At 35.9% G+C, this 24,000-nt stretch overlaps 1 long non-coding RNA gene across 1 annotated transcript; it reads right to left on the bottom strand.

Moving 5' to 3' along the window:
* Positions 1-497: 497 nt before the first annotated feature.
* On the bottom strand, positions 498-23,687 carry LOC103606325. The gene is made up of 2 exons (XR_551872.1): positions 23,609-23,687; positions 498-990 (listed from the first exon to the last, which is right to left on the bottom strand). It is a non-coding gene; the product is annotated as an uncharacterized LOC103606325 (long non-coding RNA).
* Positions 23,688-24,000: the final 313 nt, after the last annotated feature.

Below are 24,000 nucleotides of genomic sequence, written 5' to 3'. Positions count from 1 at the left end.
TACAGTCATTTCAGTCAAAAAGAAAATGATTAAACAATTTGAAAAATTTTAAAAATAAAGAAATAAAGGTTTTTTCATTTCTATGGTTAAAATGTCTACCAGATAAGCCCAGTCTGCAAAAAAAACCTTTATTCCAAAGTGCTCCAAACATGAAACTTTCATTTTAAAAAAATTAGACTTCTCCTGAAAGCCAGACAAATTCTACACAATAGACAAGCACTTCATTTTATACCCCTATTTCTTGACAAAATCTTTTTTAGTTCAATGATGCACAGCTCTGCTTCTGGTAACTTCTGATGACTATGATGGCTGTTGACTTTCAGAGCTGTTGGAAATGTCTGCGCGGCCAGAGCATGCTGGCGTAAAGGGCAAGGAATGACAAGAGTGTGGGAGCCTCTTTTATCACTAAGTTACCAAAACCAGATGCATTGCTAAACATCACAGAAGCTTCATCTTTGCAGTGAGGAGCTTTTCTTTCAAGTTTTTTTTAGGAAAGGAAAAAAAAAAAAAAAACCAACTTACCGTTTCCAAAACATCAATGACCTTCATAGTTTCCAAAGAAAACTCATAAAATAAAAATTTTCTGTTAGCATCAGCATGAGCAGGGTGAACAGAAAAAAAGAGCTGGAATATTGAGAGATGTGTGCAGTTTCACCCAATCCACACTGAAGAGAAGTGGCAAGGCAGCTGTTCCTTGATGATCTACTTTAAAATGTTTAAAGAAATATCAACTACTCCAGACTCAATTTCCATTTGGTGGGGGAGCGGGGGAGGGGCGGGCATCTGGCCGGTGCTATCAACACGGCACTCTAACCAGCTCAGCTAACCAGCCAGTCGCAAAGAATACATTTCATCTTTAACAAAGGAATTGCTTCCAGTTTTTCTTCAGTTCCTGTCCGCAAACCACCTTCCCCATTTCCACGGCCCCTGGCTACACTAAAGCTTCTCCAACTCAGCCTTCTTTTGTTTGGCTTTCTGGAAGCAATCTGTCTGCACGGAAGAAAAAAAAAAAAGTTTCAGTGAATTAGCCAATACACAGCTGTAAGCATCCTAGCTTTTTCAAGTTGAGTTCTCTTCTCACATTAAAAATCAAACAAACAAAAAGACAGATATACCCAAACACTGTTTTGATGCATTTTCAGAGTAAACAGTCCTGAGGTGCTCTTTCAATTTGCCTGGCTTTATATTTCTATTCACAAGAATTTTTCTGCACTAAAAACACTGTAGCTTCTGTATTCCATTATATTCATTAATGCAAATAAACTAAAATACATAGTTTTCATCATGCTTTCTTATTTTTGACATTTCAGCTTAATTACAATATAAAACAAATAAAGCTAAAATGAAATATTTATTTAATTCACTTTTTTGAATAATTTTTTACATGGCTTTAAAGAAATTTGATATATCTACATAAAATAAGAAATTGTATGTTTATTTTAAAAATACAAGATCTTTTTGAATTATGACACTTAGGAAAAATCAAACTGGTTTTATAATTTGTTCAAAGTTTAAACAATTTTACAGTTTAACCAGGAGTTAGACACCAATTTAATTTAAGTACAGTTTAGAAGCAATACTTGTCTAAAATTCAGCTATTGCTGCACATGCTGTCTGGTTGCCTCCTGTGCCTTCCTAGAAATAACGGTTTACATTTTTGATACTGTCACCATTTTTTCATGAATATATTTTTTAAATACACAGGATTTTCATTAAATAATAATGTAAGAACACAATGTGTACCAGTGGAGTATCAAGGGTGAGGCCCTGGGAGCAGTTTTCCGAGGTGCAGGCAATAAGGGTACATCTCCTGTAGACAATTTTAAAACAATAATAAAATCAAATAAAGTTAGTCTGCTTTTTATTATATTCATGCACTAACAGTTCTAAATAATGTCAGTAACAAAATACTCCTCCCTACCCCACAAAAAATATTTTGTCTATGTTGCAATCGCTGCAATTACTGTTGAGTTTTAATAATATCTGTAAGCTTCAGATTAGCACATTGCTATTACTTAAATTTTAGTAAACATTATATTCTATTAAGAAACTAATTCAAAGAACTCCCTGTTAAACAGTTGGCCCCGGACATTTCGGACTCAACTACCAGCTACCAGCCTTAGCTCATACTAGAATGAGTTTGTAACAATTTGGAATCTCCAGCATGCCGGAGACAAGCTCCAGTCGAGTTTGCAGGTCCTTGAAAGAGGGATAGGAAAGCCGGCAAAAATAAAAAACACAGACGGAAACCTCAATGCATCAGTATGCACGTTCTCTCTCTGCTGGCTGTCAGCGTGTTGCAGCTGGAGTACAGTAGAGCATGAGACAATGCCTTTTATTTAGATTTTTCTCTGCAGGGGTTTTTTGGCTACTATTTTTTTTATTACATCAGCAAGTTTAATAATTCAAAAAGGACAGGGGAAGCCAGTTTTGTTTTGGTACTATCATATGACCTATGTCTATTGCTAAATGTAAGTACAAATTTGCTAAAAGGAACAATGTTAACATTTAAATTCTAATGGGGGTGTATTGATTTTATGTTCTAATGGAATGAACCTACTGTTCATATGGAAAATAAGGGGATAATTTTGAATTGTCCGATTTACTTGGATCTTCTGTGGGAATGTTTAGTTCAATGACTGCATAATTATTTGTGTTATTTTTATAATCTTTTGGGAATTCAGAGAACTGCCACGCTAACCAAAATATCGAAAGAGAAGGCAAAGGCCACAAAGCCGAGGCAGGCAGCCCTTCTGGTTGCAGCAAGTGCTCGTAGCTGTGGCCTTGCCGGCAGCTCTCCCTCCAGTGGCCTTGCCAACTTGGAGAGGGCAGCCCAAGCTGACTCCTTTAGGGTACTGCCATGGCATGGACCACACCACCAGCACATTTCAGGACTGAGTTCATTTCTCCAACCCCTGCAGTACTAGGTATGTTCTACTCTGAAACAATAGATTCTAAATAAAGAACGAAAGTACCCTGACTAAAGACAAAAAAGAAATGGAACTTGACTAACTTCAGTTCCATTCTCTGTTGCCTCTTAGAGTTTTTTTTTTTTTTTTAAATATGGTAAAATTTTTTATTGGTGATGTTTTTACCGTAAGTAAATCTTATTAAGCCCATATAACTCAAAATAAGAAAAAAATTCTTGATAACTGGCTTATTAGGTTGTCTGCCTAAATGTGTCATTATGTCATCATTAATAAACATTACTTGAACTTTCAAAAGTAAGTTACCTTATTTCCTTATTATCACTAAAAAAAAATGCATATGTTCTTTTTTTTTTTTAGATGAACAAATTTATTTTTTTTTTTTTGTTAAATTTTTATTTTGTCAATATACACTGTATATGATTATTATGGCCCATCACCCCCACCTCCCTCCCTCCTCCCTCTCTCCCCTCCCCCCCAAGAATGTCCTTTCCGTTTACTTGCTGTAACAACTTCATGAAAATATAGTTGTGTCATCATTAATAAACATTACTTGAACTTTCAAAAGTAAGTTACCTTATTTCCTTATTATCACTAAAAAAAAATGCATATGTTCTTTTTTTTTTTTAGATGAACAAATTTATTTTTTTTTTTTTGTTAAATTTTTATTTTGTCAATATACACTGTATATGATTATTATGGTCATCATTAATAAACATTACTTGAACTTTCAAAAGTAAGTTACCTTATTTCCTTATTATCACTAAAAAAAAATGCATATGTTCTTTTTTTTTTTTAGATGAACAAATTTATTTTTTTTTTTTTGTTAAATTTTTATTTTGTCAATATACACTGTATATGATTATTATGGCCCATCACCCCCACCTCCCTCCCTCCTCCCTCTCTCCCCTCCCCCCCAAGAATGTCCTTTCCGTTTACTTGTTGTAACAACTTCATGAAAATATAGTTGTTATATCTTCTTCCCCCACCCACCCCCAGGTTTTTTGTGTGTGTGTATGTGGGTGAATTAGTTTGTTTGTTTTTCTTTTTTCTTTTTTTTTTTTTCGCTCCCACCAATGAGTGAGAACATGTGGAATTTCTTTTTCTCTGCCTGACTCGTTTCACTCAATATTATTCTCTCAAGGTCCATCCATGTTGTTGCAAATGGCAGTATTTCATTAGTTTTTATAGCTAAGTAGTATTCCATTGTGTTTAAAACTTAAATTAGTGAAACAATGCAAACTGTGAGGTGTAATTTTTTTTTTGTTTGGTAAGTACAAATTTTAGTTCATATGTAAAATGAATATGAACATTTTCATTGAAAAATATTTTACTGAATAAAAATTTTAAAATTAAATTGTATTCTTAATTGTTCTTTTTGAACATCTATTGAACTGGAGAATTATTACTCATTACTACACTAACATGTATATATAGGTTTTTCCTTTATTCTAAAAATTATGTAATATAATTTTCAAATATTATTCTTTACACTTTTCTTTTTTATTATTTGGCCTGAATACATATTCAAAATCCAATAAAAGAACATTTCACTGCCTGCACTTCTTTTCTGATCATTATGATTATTAATTTCATTTCATTATTGTTACTGAAAATAATTTTACCATACAAAGGGGAGACATAAAAAATGATCTATTCTTGGTGTCAAAAATGCTAGGTACACCATAACTGTTGTTCAATCAGTTGTCTATTTTATATCAAAGACAGTGTCAAAAAGGAAATACAAATAGAAAATCAAATAAACTAAAGAACTGTTGCTACCTACAAAACTTACAACACTTTACATAACTCATATAATATCCTTTTCCCATCTTTTAGCAAAAATAAGATGTTCCTTTAAACAATTCTCTCTCCCATCAAAGTGTTGGAACTTGCCTGGTACATGGTAGCTCAGATAGTTCCAGTGTCTTAACACAAAGCTAGGAATTCTCATCTAAACTATCTCATTGTGCAAAACTTTTTCTTAAATTACATATATTTTTATTGTAGTAAAATAGATGAAACACAAAATTTGCCATTTAATCCTTTTCAGTGTATAATTCAGGGGCAGTAATTACATTCACGATGTTGTGCAGCCATCACCACTATCGACTTGCAAAAGTTTTCATCACCCTAAACAGAAACTCTGTACCCATTAAGCAATAACTTCCAATCCCCTTCTCCCTCTTGTCCCTGGTAACCTATAATCTACTTTTTGTCTCTATGAATTTGTCTATTCTAGATATTTCATACAAGTAGAATCACATAATATTTACCCTATTGTGTCTGGCTTATTTCACTTTGCATACCCACATTGCAGCATGTATCAGAATTTCATGCCTTCTTATGTCTACCTATTTTGCCATTTTAAAAATATTATTCCACAAAACTTTAACAAACAATGACAATGACTCACTTCTGTCTACATATTGATAAAAAACAATCCTCAACAAGAACACTGTAAAACAGTGTAGACACCTGAGTCACCAACAATGTGGCATCACTATTGGGTTGATGAGCAGCCACTAGCCAAGCTATCTGAGAGTTGGCTGGTTTGTCAGCCATCAGCAGCAAGTCTTCTAACTAGTAAAATGTTTAAAGTAATAATAAGCATAAACAATATTTTGAGATATCTAAAATAACTCTAATGTAAAACGAAAATTGTATATGTTTTTAAAATCAGTGACGAAGTTAGAGGTACTGTGGTTTGATACCAAAGTCATGATTTAAGAGACCTTTACATTTAAATAAATTTTAATAATAAATAAAGATGTGATTTTCCCCATTTAAGTTTATGAACCGTTAGACCCAAGTTAAGAACCTCTGCCTTAGAACATATTTTAACAGGAAAGAGAAATATTTCAAGATTAACATGCATGTTCTTGACAATCTGACAAAACTGGCTTCAAATTTCAAATATTCCAGTTATTAACTATATGCATTTCTGCAAGTGTGCTAACCTCCACTTCCTCGTTTTAAAATGGGGTTCCAATAGTAACTTCCTAAGGTTGTGAGAAATAAATGATACGAAGTTTATAAAGCATATAGCACGTTCTAGCACATAGAATCACTCAAATATTCACTACAATTATCCCTCTGAGTTTGATATTAGGGGGTAAATACCACAGAACCATTTTCGAAAGAGGCCCATGGTAAAATTATTTAATACGAAGACATATATACCCACAGAAATAGCAGAGAACAAATACTAAAGCCTCTGTAAACTAGTCTAAGGTCTGAGAGGACGGTGCACGGGCTGCGGATTACAGCTCACCACTGCCCTCCCGTGGCAGCAAGTCTACACTGTTACAGTCTCCTCATGACTGCAACGTACAGGTGCGATCTATTTTGTTCTTAATTTGTAGCTACTTTTGCAGTAAAAGATTAAATAATTAGATAAAAGATAAATAATTAAATAAAAGATTAAATATTTTTTTAATTTGGCCTAATATACTAGCGCTAATGTGCACATGAAAACATCCAACCCTGGGAACGGGGGAGACCAACGTTAGAGTTTACTGTGAGTACACATGCATAATTCTTTAAAATATGGGTAAAGAAACATGTCTCAGTTTATGCCACAGATGGATACTATCATAAAGGAAACACTGACATTCTAATATTAAAAGGATGAGAAAAGAAGCTAATGCTAACTGAGCATTCACTTTGTGACAAATGTTTAGTTTAGTATCAATCCTTAATGAGTACGTTTTATTACACTTCACTTTTACACTTGAGTTTAAGTAATCGCTCAAGGTTAACGGAGCTAATAAGTGTCAGAGCCAATATCTGAAAATAAATCTGTCTGATTCCAAATAGTATTCACTTTCTACTATCTCAAGTTGCTTCTTTTGTTTTCAAAAGACATCATAGGATTCGGATCCCCATAGTGGCCACCCTTCCCCCCTCCACACACCCAAAAAAAGATACAAAAGATTTCATAGCCAATGTCAAATACCCAAATGTTAATGGTGTGAGACATAGTTTTTACTCACCCCCTGACTACCAAGTTACTAAAAATAGTTTCACACTCACTGCCTCCACTTCCTCTCCGTTCAAATACTCTTCAAACCTTAAATCCTAACTTTGACCCTAAGAGTCAATGACGGTTTGCTAAACAAGAGATATTCCAACCTCCCTTCTCTCTTTCCACCTCCTGCTACAATGGCTTGAAAGACATGTAGTCAATTTCCCAACCCCCTTGCAGCCAGTTGTGGTGAAAAAGGAAGAAGGGGAAGACTATTGGTGGGATGCTTGGAAAGCTTTGCTTTTATGACATAAAATACAGAAGCAACTGGAATCTACACATGCTCCTTCATCCTGACTTTAATGCAAACATGATAACTGTAGCTGTAGCAGGAATCTTATGACCATGACACAAAAGGCATGAGGATGAAAGGCCAGCACACCAAAGACGAGAAAGCAGTCATCAAGCCCAGGGGTCCTTGAAGGCCTTATTGAGCAACCAAACCAACACCAAATACTAGGCCTTTTTTTAAGCCACTACTAGATTTTCTACAATTTGCAATTGGAAGCAAGTTGGGCTAATAGAGACTTCCTATCATTCCACTAAATAATTTCTTCCTAGGAAATAACATTGACCTAATTGGTAAATACAGCAGACGCTTTTCAAGTTTTACCATTTTTTGTCTTTCTATAACAACTCAATGTGGGCCACAAATTGAGAATCCTTGTTCCAAGGTTTGCCAGGTTCCCCAGGTTTGCAGATTCAACTTCCAGCCAGCATGTCTCCATTTCAACTGAGGCTGAGCAAAATAACCCAGGTCTCCTCTAATATATCCTAAATGTGAAACTGAGAGACATAGAAGTAATAACGTAATATTACTCAAAGTATAATGATTGCCAGGCAACTACCGTCCACAACAAGTGCAAATACAGATTCTTGATATAAATGTACCAACACACAAGGGGAAAACATAATAGGACTTAACTGCTTCAACACAACCTAAGAATTGAGGGAGGGGAGGGAAAGTGTAAATAAAACATTCTAATGATCTTATCTATAGAGAAAGTAAAACATTCTGGAAATTTCATCTGCCTGTGAGAAGAAGCAATAAAGGAGTAAAGCAGTTGGATGGGGGAAATGAGTGTTCTCTTGTTTTCACATAATGATTGAGAAATTTGTTTATAAGTGTTAGAGGAAGGACAGTAACCATTACTGGAGTGGAAAAGTACGGTAGAAATTTGTAATGCTCCAGAACATTGGGGGAAAAAAAACAGTGACCTCTTGGAACCAGAGAATAAAAACAGAGGAGGATAAAAAGAAACAACAAAGTAAAACAATTAATTCTTAAAAAGTGAGATATAAGAAATAAAATTTAATTAAACAACAAAGTATTTATTATAAATGAGATAAATTATATTATTATAATGGAGCTAAATTCTATAAACAAATTAGAGATCGAATACTGCATTTGTAAAACATACTGCTTACAAAAACTATGCTTAGGGAATATAACATAAGGATAAAAATTAAAAATAAAATATCCAGCATATGCAAACAAAAAGAAAGCTGAAATGGCGATATTAATATCAGAAGAGGTGGGATTAAAGCTTAAAAGCAATAAGAATAAAGAGGGGAACTATATAATAAAATATAATTTAAAATAAAAAGTTATTTTTAAAGACCACCATATTAAATAAATCATATGTTTGGTTAACATGGGGGAAAGTGAAAAATATGCAAGGTCAGATATGAGAAAGAAGTCATAAACCACATATTTGGAAAAGATTTATTAGTGTTATTATTATCATTAAAACACTTGGTGAAACTCTGATAGTAAGTTTGAAAATATAGAGGGTGTACATAATTTTCTGGTGAAATATAACTAGCAAAATTGACCAAAACTATTTGGAAAACTTAAATCAATTTCAACTGGAAAGATAAAGATCTACCACACACACACACAAAAGCACTGGGAGCAGATCAGAGTACAATATTTAATTTAATCTAGGGCATAGAAAATGATAGAAAGCCCTACCTACAATTCATTCTGTAAAGTCAATATTATTTTAATGCCTAAACCTAGTAAAGATGGCATAAAAAAAGAAAAATATGCATAAATCTCACTTATAAATATACTTGTAAATTTGAAATAAAATGTTATTGAAAAAATTAGCAGTGTAGTAAAATAATACATCGTGAACAAATAGGATGTATTGCTTGAATTCAGGACATCAGGAAATCTCTCAACATAGTCATTACATCAACAAATTAAAGAGGAGTGTTGTATGATATCAATAGATGTAAAAAAGTTGTTAGATAAAATTCACCAGTGGCTTATCCAGTAAAAACTCTAAGTAAGTTTGAAATAAGAGGAAACTACTTAAATAAAATGAAGCTATGGACTTAAAAATATGAATCTAAATGGTAAAGTATTAAAAAGTAATTCCATTAAAATTGGATTTTACAATTTTTACAATTTTTTCTATAGCTACTCCCAATATTTTCTATATTGTAGAAGTTTAACAAAAGCAGAAAGAAAAAGTAATCAGTGTAATATTTGGAAAAACATATAAATTGTTTTTAGTCTTGTTTTATTATTTTTTCACTTGATTTTATAATTATGAAGTCCAAAGGATTATATAAAATGCTAAAATTAAGTGATTTTGGCAGGTGGCTGGGTACAAGACATATACAAACATTAATTGCTCTCTTTTTTTCCTTAGAAATAATAGTAAGAAATGAAGATGGAGGGGTTTAGTATCCTAATTTCCAATTAAAACTTTGAAAACTTGGGAACAAGTACAGCACCCATTTAAACAAATTTTTAAAAACCCATAAAATTATATTAAAGATCTGAACAAATGGAAAAATATACTACATTCCTAATGAGGACACGTGATATAAAAAAAATATAAGTTCTCCAAAATTAATATATAAATGTAATGTAATTCTAAATAGAATCCCATGTGAGAGACTTTAAAATTGGACAAAGTGATAGTAAAATTTGTCTAGAGTATTGTTCTTGTAAAACTCAATAGAATTGTGCAAAAGGAACAGAGGAAGAGTGCTTCACTTAGCAAGTAATAAGGTATACTATAAATTTATATAAAAAGAGAATTGTGGCACAGCTTATAATATAAACAATAATGAGTGAAACAAAATGGAACTCAGAAACCTCCAACATATATGGACATTTAATGTGTAACAAAGGTGTTATTTTATTTCAATGTAAAATAATATGAAAAGATAGTTTATTTAATAAATGATGATAGCATCACTGATTAGCCACCTGCAATAAAGTAATACTAAATCCCAACTTTACCCAAAAACAAAATGAACATGAATTGTAAATAAATATATAAATGTTTTTTAAGAAGAAAAAAATAAAAGAACAAAAAACCTAAGTATTTTCTTTGTATTAGCAGAAATTGGGAAGACCTTTTGTATGATAGAAAACATTTTTAATTTATGGCATTTTATGCTGAAAACAAATTCAAAAGAAATATGATACTTTGAGGAAAATATTGGTAAAGCAAATGTCAGATAAAAAATTTATATCTATCCTACACACACACAAAAGTCAAATTCATAGAAGAGAGTAGATTGGTGTTTACCAGAGGTGGAGGGAGATGGGTGGGTGTTGGGGAGATGTTGGTCAAAGGATGCAAAATTTTAGTTACACTGGAGGAGTAAGTTCATGGAATCTATTATACAACATGGTGACTAAACTTAATAACAATGCATTATATACCTGAAAATTGCTAAGACAGTAGATTTTTAAATGTTCCCACCACTTAGGATTGTTTTGGTTATTCAAGATCTTTTGTTGTTCCATATCAATGTTTGGATTGCTTTTTCTATTTCTGTGAAGAATGTCATTGATATTTTGATGGGGATTGCATTGAATCTGTAGATTGCTTTGGGTAGAATGGACATTTTCACAATGTTAATTCTTCCCATCCAAGAGCATGGTATGTCTTTCCACCTTTTTGTGTCCTCACTAATTTCTTTCAGTAGTGTTCTGTAGTTCTCAATGCAGAGAACTTTCACTTCCTTGGTTAAACTGATACCTAGGTTTTTTTTTTTTTAACTATTGTAAATGGGCTTGCTTTCTTGATTTCATTTTCTGCTAGTTTGTTATTGGAGTATAAAAATGCTATTGATTTTGGGGTGTTGGTTTTGTATGCTACAACATTACCAAAATTGATAATCAGCTGTAAGAGTTTTTTGGTAGAGTCTATAGGTTTTTCTATATATAAGATCATGTCATCAGCAAACAAGGACAGTTTGACTTTGTCCTCTCCAATCTGGATGCCCTTTATTTCTTTCTTTTGCCTGATTGCTCTGGCTAGTACTTCCAATACTATGTTAAATAGGATTGGTGAGAGTGGGCATCCTTGTCTTGATCCTGTTCTTAAGGGAGAAGCTTTCAGCTTTTCCCCATTCAGGATGATATTGGTGATTGGTTTGTCATAAATGGCTTTTATTGTATTGAGATACTTCCCTTTTATACATAATTTGCTGAGAGTCTTAATCATGAAGGGATGTTGAATTTTGTTGAATGCCTTTTCTGCATCAATTGAGATAATCATATGGTTTTTGTCCTTAGTTTTGTTGATGTGGTGAATCACATTTATTGACTTGCATATGTTGAACTAACCTTACATCCCTGGGATGAATCCCACTTGATCATGGTGTATAATTTTTTTGATGTGTTGCTGTAATCTGATTGCTAGTGTTTCATTGAAGATTTTTGCATCTGTGTTCATTGAGGATATTGAACTGTAGTTTTCTTTTTCTGTTGTGTCTTTATCTGGTTTTAGTATCAGGGAGATGCTGGCTTCATAGAATGAGTTTAGGAGAATGACTTCTGTTTCAATTTTTTGGAAAACTTTGAAGAGAAGTGGTGTTAATTCTTCTTTAAAGGTTTGATGAATTCAGCTCTAAAGCCATCCAGTCCTCGGATTTTCTTTGCTGGAAGATTTCTGATTACTGCTTCACTCTCACTGCTTGTTATTGGCCTGATCAGGTTCTCTATTTCTTTTTTGGTTCAGTCTTGGTAGTTTGCATGTGTCCAGAAATTTATCCATGTCCTCCAGGTTTTCATATTTGTTTGTGTACAGTTGTTTATGATAATCTATAATGATTCTTCATATTTCTATGGTGTCGGTTGTAATGTGTCCCTTTTCATTTCTGATTTTTTTTTTCGTGACCGGCAACGGATCGCAACCCTCAGTGCTGCGCCCGTACCGGACCGGGACCGGCAACGGGATCGCAACCCTCGGTGTTGCCCCCGCTCCTCGTTCAGCCAGTGAGCAGCCAGTCTGTATGTGGGATCCAAACCCTTGGCGGGAGCGCCGCCGCGCTTCCCAAGCAGCGCACTGTAGCAGTGCGCCACCGGGCTGGCCCATCCCTTTTCATTTCTGATTTTTGTTATTTAGGTCTTCTCTTTTCTTTCTTTTTTATTAACCTAGCTAAGGTTTGTCTATTTTATTTATCTTCTCAAAAAACGAACTTTTTGTTTCACTGACCTTTTGTATCATATTTTTGGATCTCCATTTCATTTAATTCTTCCCAATCTTAATTATTTCTCTCCATCTACTACTTTTAGGATTGGATAGTTGTTGTTTTTCCAGTTCTTTGACACATGATATTAGGTCATTTATTTGAAGTCTTTCCATTCTTTTGATGTAAGCATTTATTGCAAAAATTTCCCTCTTAGTACTGCTTTTGCAGTATCCCACAGGTTTCAGTATGATGTATCTTTATTTTCATCCTTGGACCCATAGGTCATTCAGGAGTCTGATTTGAATAACCAAAGCAATCCTCAGCAAAAATAAATAAATAAATAAAGCTAGAGGCATAACACTATCTGACTTCAAATTGTACTACAAGTTATTGTAACCATAACAGCATAGTACTGGCATAAAAATAGACACTCAGATCAAAAGAACAGAGTAGAAAATCGGGGAATCAACCCACATATGTACAGCCAACTGATCTTTGACAAAGACAACAAGAACATACATCAGGGGAAGAACTGCCTCTTCAATAAATGGTAACGGGAAAATTGGATATCCATATGCAGAAGAATGAAACTGGACCTGTACCTCTCACCATATACCAAAATAAACTCAAAAGACATTAAAGACTTAAATATAAGACCTGAAACCATAAAATTACTAAAGGAAAATATAGGGGAAACACCCAGGTAATAGGACTGTGCAAAGACTTTATGAATAAAACCCCAAAAGCACAAGCAACAAAAGAAAAAATAAATAAATGGGATTATATCAAACCAAAAAGCTTCTGCACAGCAAAAAAAAATCAACAGAGTGGAAAGACAACCTATGGAATGGGAGAAAATATTTGCAAATTATACAACCAACAAGGGATTAATATGCAGAATGCACAAAGAACTCAAACAACCATAGGGTAAAAAAAATAATCCAATTTAAAAATGGGCGAAGGAGATGAATAGACACTTTTCAAAGGAAGACATACAAATGGCCAACAAGTACATGAAAAAATGCTTAGCATCACTAGTCATCAGAGAAATGCAAATCAAGATATCATTTCACCTCAGTTAGACTGGCCATTATTAAAAACACTGAGAGGGGCTGATCCATAGATCACTTGGGAGAGTGTGGTGCTGACAACACCAAGTCAAGGGTTAAGATCCCCTTACCAGTCATCTCTTAAAAGAGAAAAAAAATATTGAGAATGACAAATACTGGTGAGGTTGTGGGGAAAAGGGAACTCTTTTACACTGTTGGTGGGACTATAAATTAGCACAGCCATTATGGAAAATATTATGGAGATTTCTCAAACAACTACAGATAGAACTACCATATAATCCAGCAATCCCACTACTGGATATATATCCAAAGGAATGGAAATCATCACATCGAAGAGATACCTGCATCCCTGTGTTCATTACAGCTCTATTTACAATAACCAAAATATGGAACCAACCTGTGTCCATTGATGGATGACTGGATAAAGAAAATGTGGTATATATACACCATGGGGTACTACTCAGCTGTAAAAAAAGAATGAAATTCTGCCATTTGCAGCAACATGGATGGGTCTGGAAAAAATTATGTTAAGCAAAATAAGCCAAACTAAGAATGAAAAATACCACATATTCTCATTTGTAACTGGGTGCTAAGAAAGAAGGAAATAAGGGGGGGAGAGAGAGAGAGAGAGGGAGTACAATTCATTGAATGTTTAGAAGGAGAGAACAAACCTAGGGTTACTAGAGATATGGGGGGAGGGGGGCATTGAGAGAGAGATAGATCGGGTAAAGGTCATAAAGAAAAATCATGATTTGTAATAATGAATATGCTAATAATAAAAAAGTAAAAAATTGAATTCCACAGTATAAAGATTAAAAAACTACAAAACACTGTTAAAATATATATATAAGTAAATGTAGATGTATTCCTTGCTCATAGTCAAAAGACACAATATTACAATGTCAATTCTTCCCAATTTGATCTACATATTCAGCACAATCTCAATAAAAGTTTAAATAAGCTAAAAAAAAATACATAAATGTTCTCACCACAAAAATAAATAAGTGTGCGAAGTAATGGATATGTCAATTAGCTTGATGTACTCTTTCCACAATATATGCATATATCAAAGCATCATGTTGTACACCATAAATATGTACAATTTTTATTTTTCAATGGAAAGTAAATAAATAACTAAATATGATACACACACAGTGGAATATTATTCAACCTTAAAAACAAAGGAAATCTGTCATTTGTGACAACATGGATGAACAAGGAGGACATTATGCTAATTAAATAAGAAAGACACAGAAAGACAAATACTCCATGTTCTCACTCGTATGTGGAATCTAAAAAAGTCGAGCTCATAGAAACAGAGAGTAGAGGTGCAGTTCCCAGGGGCTGGGGGAAATGGGAAGATATTGGTCAAAGGGTACAAAGTTTCAGTTATAAAATGAGCAAGTTCTGGAGACTTAATGTACAGCATGGTGACTATAGTTAATAACAATGTATTGAATACTTGAAATTTGCAGAGACTAGACCTTAAGTGTTCTCACCACCACAACCACAACAAAAAGGTGAGGACATAGATATGTTAATTAGCTTGATTGTGGTAATCATTTTACAATGTATACATGTGTCAGAACATCACATTGCATACCTTAAATATGTATGATTTTGGTTTGTCAATCATACCTCAGTAAAACTGGAAGAAAAACCTACTTCAGCAAGTGCTGTTAAGCTTTAAAAAAAATACATAGTAGTAAGACTACAGTTAACAATATTGTATTGTATATTTCAAAATAACTAGAAAACTGGTTTTTGAATGTTCTTATCACAAAGAAATGATTAATGTTTAAGATGATGGACATGCTAATTACCCTGATTTAATCATTACATAATGCATACATGTATCAAAATATCATGTGTACAAGTTGTAAATATGTGCAATTAAAATGGAAAGAGAGGAAGGAAGGAAGGAAGGAAGGAAGGAAGGAAGGAAGGAAGGAAGGAAGGATAGAAAGAAGGCAGGCTGATCTGAGGAGAAGTTAGGGGAAGAGAGAAGCCAACAAAAATATAACAAAAAGAAAATACTGGATTTAAAGATTTGTGTGTGTGCATGTGTGTTCACATTTATGTATCAAAAAGAAAAAGATTTTAAAAGTTTAAAGGGATTGTGGCTTTTTAATCTATAAAGGCAGAAGTTATGGCATATAATAATAACACAATCAAGATCAAATATATCATATAAAAAATGTAAATGGGCCAAACTCACCTATTAAAAGAAAATAGAATCTCAAAACAAAATTCAGCCCTATTGCTTAAAAGAGAACAAATCTAAAACAAAACGACTTATCAAGATGAAAAATTAAGGAATAATCAAATGAGCATTAGGCAATTGAAATAACAAAAATTACAGGAACTTTACTTTTATTGTCAGATGAGTTTGCTTCATATAAAAATATTAAATGGCAGAAGAGCACTTTGTAATGCTAGAGGATAAAATTTACAATGAAGATATAGCAGAGATGAATACGTCCAATTAAAAAGTATCAACAGTTATAAAGCAAAAAGGATAGGAGATAAAATGAGAAGTAAATATAAATTCATTAAGTTTCCAGTCTTTTTAAACTATTGGAGAACCAAAATATAATTAAAGTCTATTTATATAATTTATCACAGTATTACATCCAGTAAGAAAATCTATAATTAATATGGAACTCTGCTCACTTCTGTGTGGATGCCTATGCAACATCCACCAAAAGAAAAACTAAAAAAAAAGATCATGTATCTCACAAAGACAACTTTGAATTGCAAAAGGAAATTTAAAAATAAAAAGAATAAAGAGAGAAAGAAAAAGAGTATAGTACTCTCATCACAATGCAATAAAACTAGACATTTAAAATGAAAAATAAAACGCCTTCCACTGCAAACTTTAGAACTTTCAGGTGTATCATAAGCACTATGCACATGACACTTCTTCCAAAAATGGGGAAATAGAAGGTACACAGCATCACCGGACCATAATGGTATCAAAATCCAGCCAGGTACATGCTGCCAGTTTCTTCATTAGGGCTCAGTCCTAACGTCTGAGAGTCATTCAGCATGATTATCAGCTCCATCCTCTGGGGTTTTGACTCTACCCTCTGAATCATCCTTCCTATTACAAATAGCTTGTGTCACATCTAAGTAAACTTTCCACGCTTCCTACACACAATAGTTCAGGGTCCCAAAGGCTTCCCATCATTTTATACCATCTGTCCCTTTCAGTCTAAGTTGATACAATTCCTTTAAAAACTGTATAGGATTTTTGTGAATAAATATAATCCATTTCATTGCACAAATGGCACACCAGAAACTCTTCAACAGAAGTGCCTCTCTTCTCTGGGCTCCCTGTTATGCTGCTGTGAAACAACACTATTAAGATTCTCAGGAGCACTATTATTTGAGAGAGAGAATCTGCAAGACATGCCTACAAGATCTTTAAAAGTCACTTTATCAGTTTGGTAGGGTCTAGGAGACATCACCCTAAATCTTTCAGTGGTTTTAACAAAAGGTTTTTAAGTCACACTCCAGACATAATCTTTACTCTGAGACATTTTCCTGACAGCATTATGAAGGTGATCCTTGCCCTGAAACCCTTTCCTACTTTGAGAACTTCATTTTGAAGACAAAGGAATAAAAAGCATAGTTTTGCAGATGTTCCTAGCTGATGATGGGGTTACTTTCTGATAAATTTGTTATAAGTTGAAACTACCTTAAATCAAAAATGCATTTAATTCACCTAACCCATCGAACATCATAAGCTTAGACTAGCTTACCAAAATGCATTTAATTCACCTAAAAATCAAAAATGCATTTAATTCACCTAACCCATCGAACATCATAAGCTTAGACTAGCTTACCTTAAACATGCTCAGAACACTTACATTAGCTTACAATTGGGCAAAATCATCTATATAGTTAACAACACTGTACTATGTATTTAAAAATTTGTTAAGATTGTAGATGTATATCTCATGTTGGTGTTTTAACAACACATACACAAACACAAAAGAACACAAGGAAACTTTTAACTTTTGTAAGTGATGAATATGCTTATTACCTTAATTTGGTGATGGTATCACTAGAGTATGCATATGTCAAACTCATCAAATTGTATACATTAAAATGTGAAGTTTTCATTTTATATTAATTATACCTCAGTAAGCTGTTCAAAAAAACTCATCTAACACAAAGCCTATTTTTAATAAAGCATTCAAAATCTCATATGATTTATTGAATACTGCATGGAAAGAGACTATACCCAACTCCAACTTTGTATCTAAACTCTGACATTCAACATTTATTAACAAACCCTAATATACTGGTGCATCAGTTAGAGGCATTTTTTTTTTTTTTTTGTCTTTTGTCTTTTTTCCGTGTCCGGCAACGGATCGCAACCCTCAGTGTTGCCCCCGTACCGGACCGGGGACCGGCAACGGGATTGCAACCCTCGGTGTTGCCCCCACACCTCGCTCAGCCAGTGAGCGGAACCGGTCCGTATGTGGGATCCGAACCCTCGGGCAGGAGCGCCACTGTGCTTCCCAAGCGGCGCACTATCCAGTGCGCCACTGGGCTGGCCCCTGGCTGCCGATTTTTTAACATTTTTTCTTAAAAACCGAAGAGTCCTTCTTTAGTTCCCCTTCTACCCATGCCTTTGATATACAGTGAAAAGAACCCAGTTGACACTTTCAACACTCTGTCTGGACATCTCTTTAGCCAGACCCATCAGCTCATTAGGCCCATTTTTTATTTCCACATTGCTGTATGTTATAGTTTTGCTCAATTTTCTGCCACTGTATAACAAGGATCTCTTTTTCTCCAGTTCCCAATTATGTTTTCCTCACTTTCCTTTAACATTTTCCCCACTTTCCTCATTAACAATCTTCCAAAGGCTCTTCCATGTTCCCCTTGCTATTTGTTCCCAAAGCCAATGCCACATGTTAGGCTATTTTTACAATAGATCCCACTTCCAGGTATCATTACATGTTCTGTATACGATCACTGTATAATTAACTATCTCAAAACTTATTAGCTTAAAACAAAAAAATTATTCTATGATGTCTTGTTATATATGCAAATTCTCTGGGTCAGAGATTTGACAGGCAGATGTCTTAGTCCTTTCAGAATGCTACAACAAAAATATCATAGATTGGGTGGCTTAAACAACATTTAATTCTCACAGTCATAGAGGCTGGAAAGTCCAAGATCAATGCACCAGCAGATTTGATGTCTGATGAGGGCCTGCTTCCTAGTTCATAGATGGCCATCTTCTTCCTGCATCCTCCTGGCAGAAGGGGTGAGAGAGTTCACTGGGGTCTCTTTTATAACGGCACTAATCCCTTTCATGTTGGCCCCACCCTCATGACCTTATTATGTCCCAAAGGCCCTGCCGCCTAATACCAACATAGATTTCAACACATCAATGTGGGCAGGAGTTGGGGGCAAGGGGGGGAGAGACAGCATTCATTCTATAGCAGCAGATCAGGATATCTTGTCTTGACTCTACAATGTATAAGTCTTCAGCTTGGACGACTCAAAGACTAGGGGTGACTTGACAGCTGGAATCTGGAATCATTTGGCTAGAATCATCACTCACATGTCTAATACTGGTCTAAGATAATTCAAAAAGTATGACTCCTCACTAGAGTACCTACCTGTGGCCTCTCCATGGCTTTAGCTCCTCACAGCACAGTAACCTCAGAGTAACTGGATTTCTTACTTGGTGGCTCAGGGGTCCATGCATGAATATTCCAGGAAACAAGACAGAGTGGCAACACTTCTTATGACCAGCCTCAGAAATCATGTAGTGTCATTTTCATGATGCTCTATTGATTGAAATAATTAAAGCCCAACCAGATTTAAGTGAGAGGGGGGAGTACTTCTTGATGGATAAGTGCCAAGCTGATGTTATAGAAGAGTATGTGAGTGAGGAAGAATACTTATGGGTATCTTTAGAAAGTACAAGCTGACACAATCCCTGCAAAGTTAGACATGGCCATATGTCATGCTCAGGCCAGTAAAATGTTGTCAGAAGTGATACAATTTAATTGCTGATGATTGACTCTCCAGCCCACTTTTCCCTGCTGTGAAAATTATAGAAGCAAGTGTTGATATGGGGATGCCATCAAGTCAAAGCTGCATGAAATGCTGAGCCAGGACATCTATCCTAGTGAGTCATCTGAACCCACAGAAGATTCCACATAATTAAGAAATAAATTGTTTTGTATTAAGCTATTAAGATTTTGGATTGCTTGCTATTGCAGCATATCCCAGCCTAGCTAATGCACTCCAAAACTCAAGTAACAGGAAGAAGAGTGTGAAATGTATGCAGCCTCCTCAGACAAGGACAAGTAGAATAACTGACAAGACAAACATCCCGCAGAGCAAAGTCAAGGATTCACATATAAATATGTGTGTGTGTGTGTGTATATATATATATATATTAAATAACCCACTTAAAAGAGTTGCAGTAAGCATGACTCTTTGCCCTTTAATACTTCACTCTGCATCTTTCCAAATAAACACAAGTACATTCTCCTACATAACCACAATACTAGTATTATATCCAAGGGATTTAACATTGTTACAATAATATAAAGTTCATATTCAATTTTCCCAATTGTTTCAAAAGTCTTTTCAAGTTGTTTCATTTTTGCTTTGTTTATAATCTAGGATCCAGTCAAGAGTCATGTATTACATTTTATTGTGATCCTTTTTAGTCTTCTTCAATCTTGAACAATATCATCCTCCACCTTTGTTTTTTTTTTCTTTAAAGAAGACAAACTATCTTTTGATATTCCAGAAGACTCTGTGTTAATTGTCTGTAGATGTGCCACAATCTGGGTTTATTTGATTGTTTCCCTATAATTATACTCAAGTTAAACATCTTTGGCAAGAATACTACATAGATTACACTAATAGACTGTTTCCTGGGCACGTAGAAATCCAGATTATTTTGCTCCATCCTATTCCCTGTAATATGGATGTCACCATCTTAAGCCATAAGAGGAAAAGGAGTCTTGATGGACTGAAATGAGACCAGATTCCTGAGGACTTCTTGGACCAGAGCAGCCATATTGGACTGAAGTTCAAAACTTCAGACATATAATTAAGAGATAAATTTTCGTCTTGTTTGAGCCACTGGTATTTCCATTACTTTCAGCCAAACCAAATAACAGGAGCACATACAAAGGAATTAGGAGGAAACTAGGCAGAAAACCTAGTATAAGTAAATCTGAATTTATTGCTCAAACCAGCTTGAGTTTGGGGCTTGTTGTTGTAATGGTTGTTATATGTCTTGAAAACATCCTATCTGACACACAGGCTTTATCACAACTATAAAAATGTTTAAGAACATAGAAGAAACAAGTCAAACAGCAAATCCAAATGATGACAATGCAAAGAAAGCTCTTGTGTAATCAATGAAAAAAAATCAAAGCAAGAAAAAGTAGGGACAATTTTTCAAGAAAATGATATTTACCAGCTCACTAAAGTTAAAAATATGTTTATTCTCTTTTATATTCTTAGTTCTCTGTAAAATGACTGAACTAAACAAAGGACTCTATGAATGGTTATCAAATAAGCTGATTACTAAATTATATCCATATCAATAAGACGGGTAAAATTGCATCACTACCTTTTGTAGAAGTACCAGGACATCTACAGCAATGGAAAGAAGAAAACCAAGAGAAAGGACAAGAAAATAAAAATGGTCGAACCAGAGATATTATGAAAGAGCCAAGAGAAATCAACAGCCCTGAACATTTTCTCTGGAATGCTCTTGACAGGTCATCCTATACTTCTTGTACTCTAAGAAACAGACTCCAAAATAACTGATTAATTAGTTATATGAAGAGCTCTCCCCACTGGAAAGCCAAATATGCTTGGAGACTCAGGTCCTCAGAGACCTTAAAGAGAAGCCAAACCTAAGAGTACCTTTCTCATGAGGATCTCCTGTGTAGAGAAAGGAGAAAATAAGTCATCAAAGGCTGTCTGCCTTTATCACCAGTTATTTCTCCAATTAGAAATACACTATTCAGATGATATCCCCTGGAAAACACTGAAAGAGCCCCCGACATGGAATAAACAGAGGATTCTCCAACTGCAAAAATATATCAGTATGTGGGCTTGTATTTCCAATGTATATTCTTGAACATGATTATATTTTTGTACAGAATTTGGATTTATGTATCTATTTAAATATATCTTTGGGTGTTTATATTTTTATGCTAAATGTGTTTTGACATTCACTGTTGTTTGTAATTATGTTTGCATGTATATACAATACATGGTTTATTTGTGACCTTAGATGAATATGGTATCTGGGATATTGGGTTAACCTTCTGTGGTAGTATTTAGAAATGTAAGTTAGTGTGAATTTGTGGAGTTCAGGTGTGGTCTGGGGATTTGCATAAGTGCAATAATATAGGAGTGTGAAGTCCGAGAGGCTGTAAGATGCAGAAATAAGCAATTTAGGAAGGTCTTAACTTCTTCCTGAGTATTTTTTGAAACTAGAGAGATCCACACTCCTCTGGATAACTGAACTGCTTAATCGCCTACAGAAGCTTGAAAGAGATCATCTCTCAAATTTCTTCCCTCTCCCTTGAAAACTATGACACTTATCTGATGGTAAAATGATAGAGACAGAAGAGAGGCTGAGTGGATCTGGAAACTAAAGAAAGAACTGAAAAAAAAAGACAAATAGAGGTGAAGAGGTGAAAAGTGGGTGAGAGAGGAGGCAAGTTGAGAGGAAAGGAGAGAGAAACGTGTGGAAGAAGGAACAAAAAAAAAAAAAAAACAGAAATAGAAGGACTCAAGAGGGAGAAGGACAAGGAAGGAATTCCCCTTGGATTGGAATGGGATTTTTCATGCCCTGGACATGGAACACGTTTTAGGTTTGAGCAGGAAAACTTCTGCTGCAGGGGAAAATTCTGCCCCAGTCCTGCGGGAAAGATGGCAAAGGGAGAAAAAGGTAAAGAGGCGTCTAGAATGATCGAACCCTCAGCCCAGGAGAAAATGAAAACAGAGCTCAATGTGTCCTTCTGAAAGGTGGCACCATCAAGAAGAGGGCGAGTGGGGCAGCCAGGCTCAGAGGGACAAATACTCACCCGGGATTCCCAGAGCGAGTCAGGGAGGAACGTGGCCTCGAGCCGGGCTGCCTCGTTTCAAAGGCCCTGATATTCTGAAAGAAAGGGCGTTCCAGCTCCGAGCCGGTGCAGAAGGAGGTCGTCGTCGCCCACGTCACAGCTCCACGGTTGCTGCTTTTCCTTGCCGTTCCTTTCGTCCTCCAGTAGAAAGGGCTGTGGCAGATGAGCACCGACGCCTCCGCGGTGACCCAGTCCCTCCTCCCCCGGGGGCTTGCTCCTCGCGCTCTTTCTCGCCGGCGACCTGCTCACCGTGGCCGGCGACCTCCTCGCCGTGGTGCTGGTCTCAGCCGACGCTGCCCTGCGGTCCCCCATGTACTTCTTCCTGCGAACCCTCTGGGCCCTGGAGATGGGCTGCACGTCCGTCACGGTCCCCCTGCTGCTGCGCCACCTGCTCGCTCTGGCTGCGCCCTCCGGATGTTCTTCTTTCTCTTTTTCGGTGCCACGGAGTGTTGCCTCCTGGCAGCCATGGCCTACGACCGCGACGCGGCCATCTGCAGCCCCTCCGCTACCCGGTGCAGCTGCACCGCCGCGTGTGTCTGCAGCTGGCTGGGCCGGCCCGGGTGTGCGAGGACACCTCGCTCAATGAACTGCAGATCATCCTGGGCTCCTACGGGCGGATTCCGTCTGCTGCGGCCACCGCGAGGCCTTCTCCACGTGCTCCTCCCACCTGGTCGTGGTCTCGCTCTTCTATGGCACCGCCATCTTTATCTATATTCGCCCTAAGGCCAGCTACGATCCGGCCACTGACCCTCTGCTGTCCCTCTTCTATGCTGTGATCACCCCTATACTCAGTCCCATCATCTATAGCCTACAGAACACTGACGTCAAGGCTGCCCTAAAGAGAACCATCTAGAAAATGCGGCCTGCAGATTCAAAAATGGGCTGGTGATGGTGGCTGCCATACACCACTCCCAGTCAGCCCCAAGTCACCAAGGATCAGAGGGAGGGGAGACATGGGCCTCACCTTAGGGGATGACCACGGTGGCAAGAAGACAGACTTACCTTCTAAGAGCTGCTGGAGCTAAACCTCTCCGCAGACCCCCACAGCATTCACACACTCTGTTCTGACATCTCTTTCAAGAAACAAGAGACCTGCAATGGAGAATCAAGGTTATGAGCAGAGCAAGTTGACAACTAGGGGAAACAACAAAATATCAACCCCACCAGACTATCCAGGTAATAAAATTTTCATCCACAGTAATAATTCTTAGTCATTTGACATTTGTGCATCCTAGGTAAGGCACTTGTTTCCTGGCTGGTACTACTGGCTAGTACTTTAGCATGCCAATTATTTTTTAATTACCACCTAACTAAATCTATCACCAGGCAAAAAGAAATTTCCTGAAGAAGTGAGAAGGTGCCAGAAAAGTTTCAATGAAGGCAAGTTCTTATGG

The sequence above is a fragment of the Galeopterus variegatus genome, unplaced genomic scaffold, assembly GCF_000696425.1.
Source record: "Galeopterus variegatus unplaced genomic scaffold, G_variegatus-3.0.2 Scaffold6481, whole genome shotgun sequence".
Lineage (NCBI taxonomy): Eukaryota > Metazoa > Chordata > Mammalia > Dermoptera > Cynocephalidae > Galeopterus > Galeopterus variegatus.
Note: the sequence above shows the minus strand (reverse complement) of the source record. Positions and strands in the feature narration are given on the sequence as shown.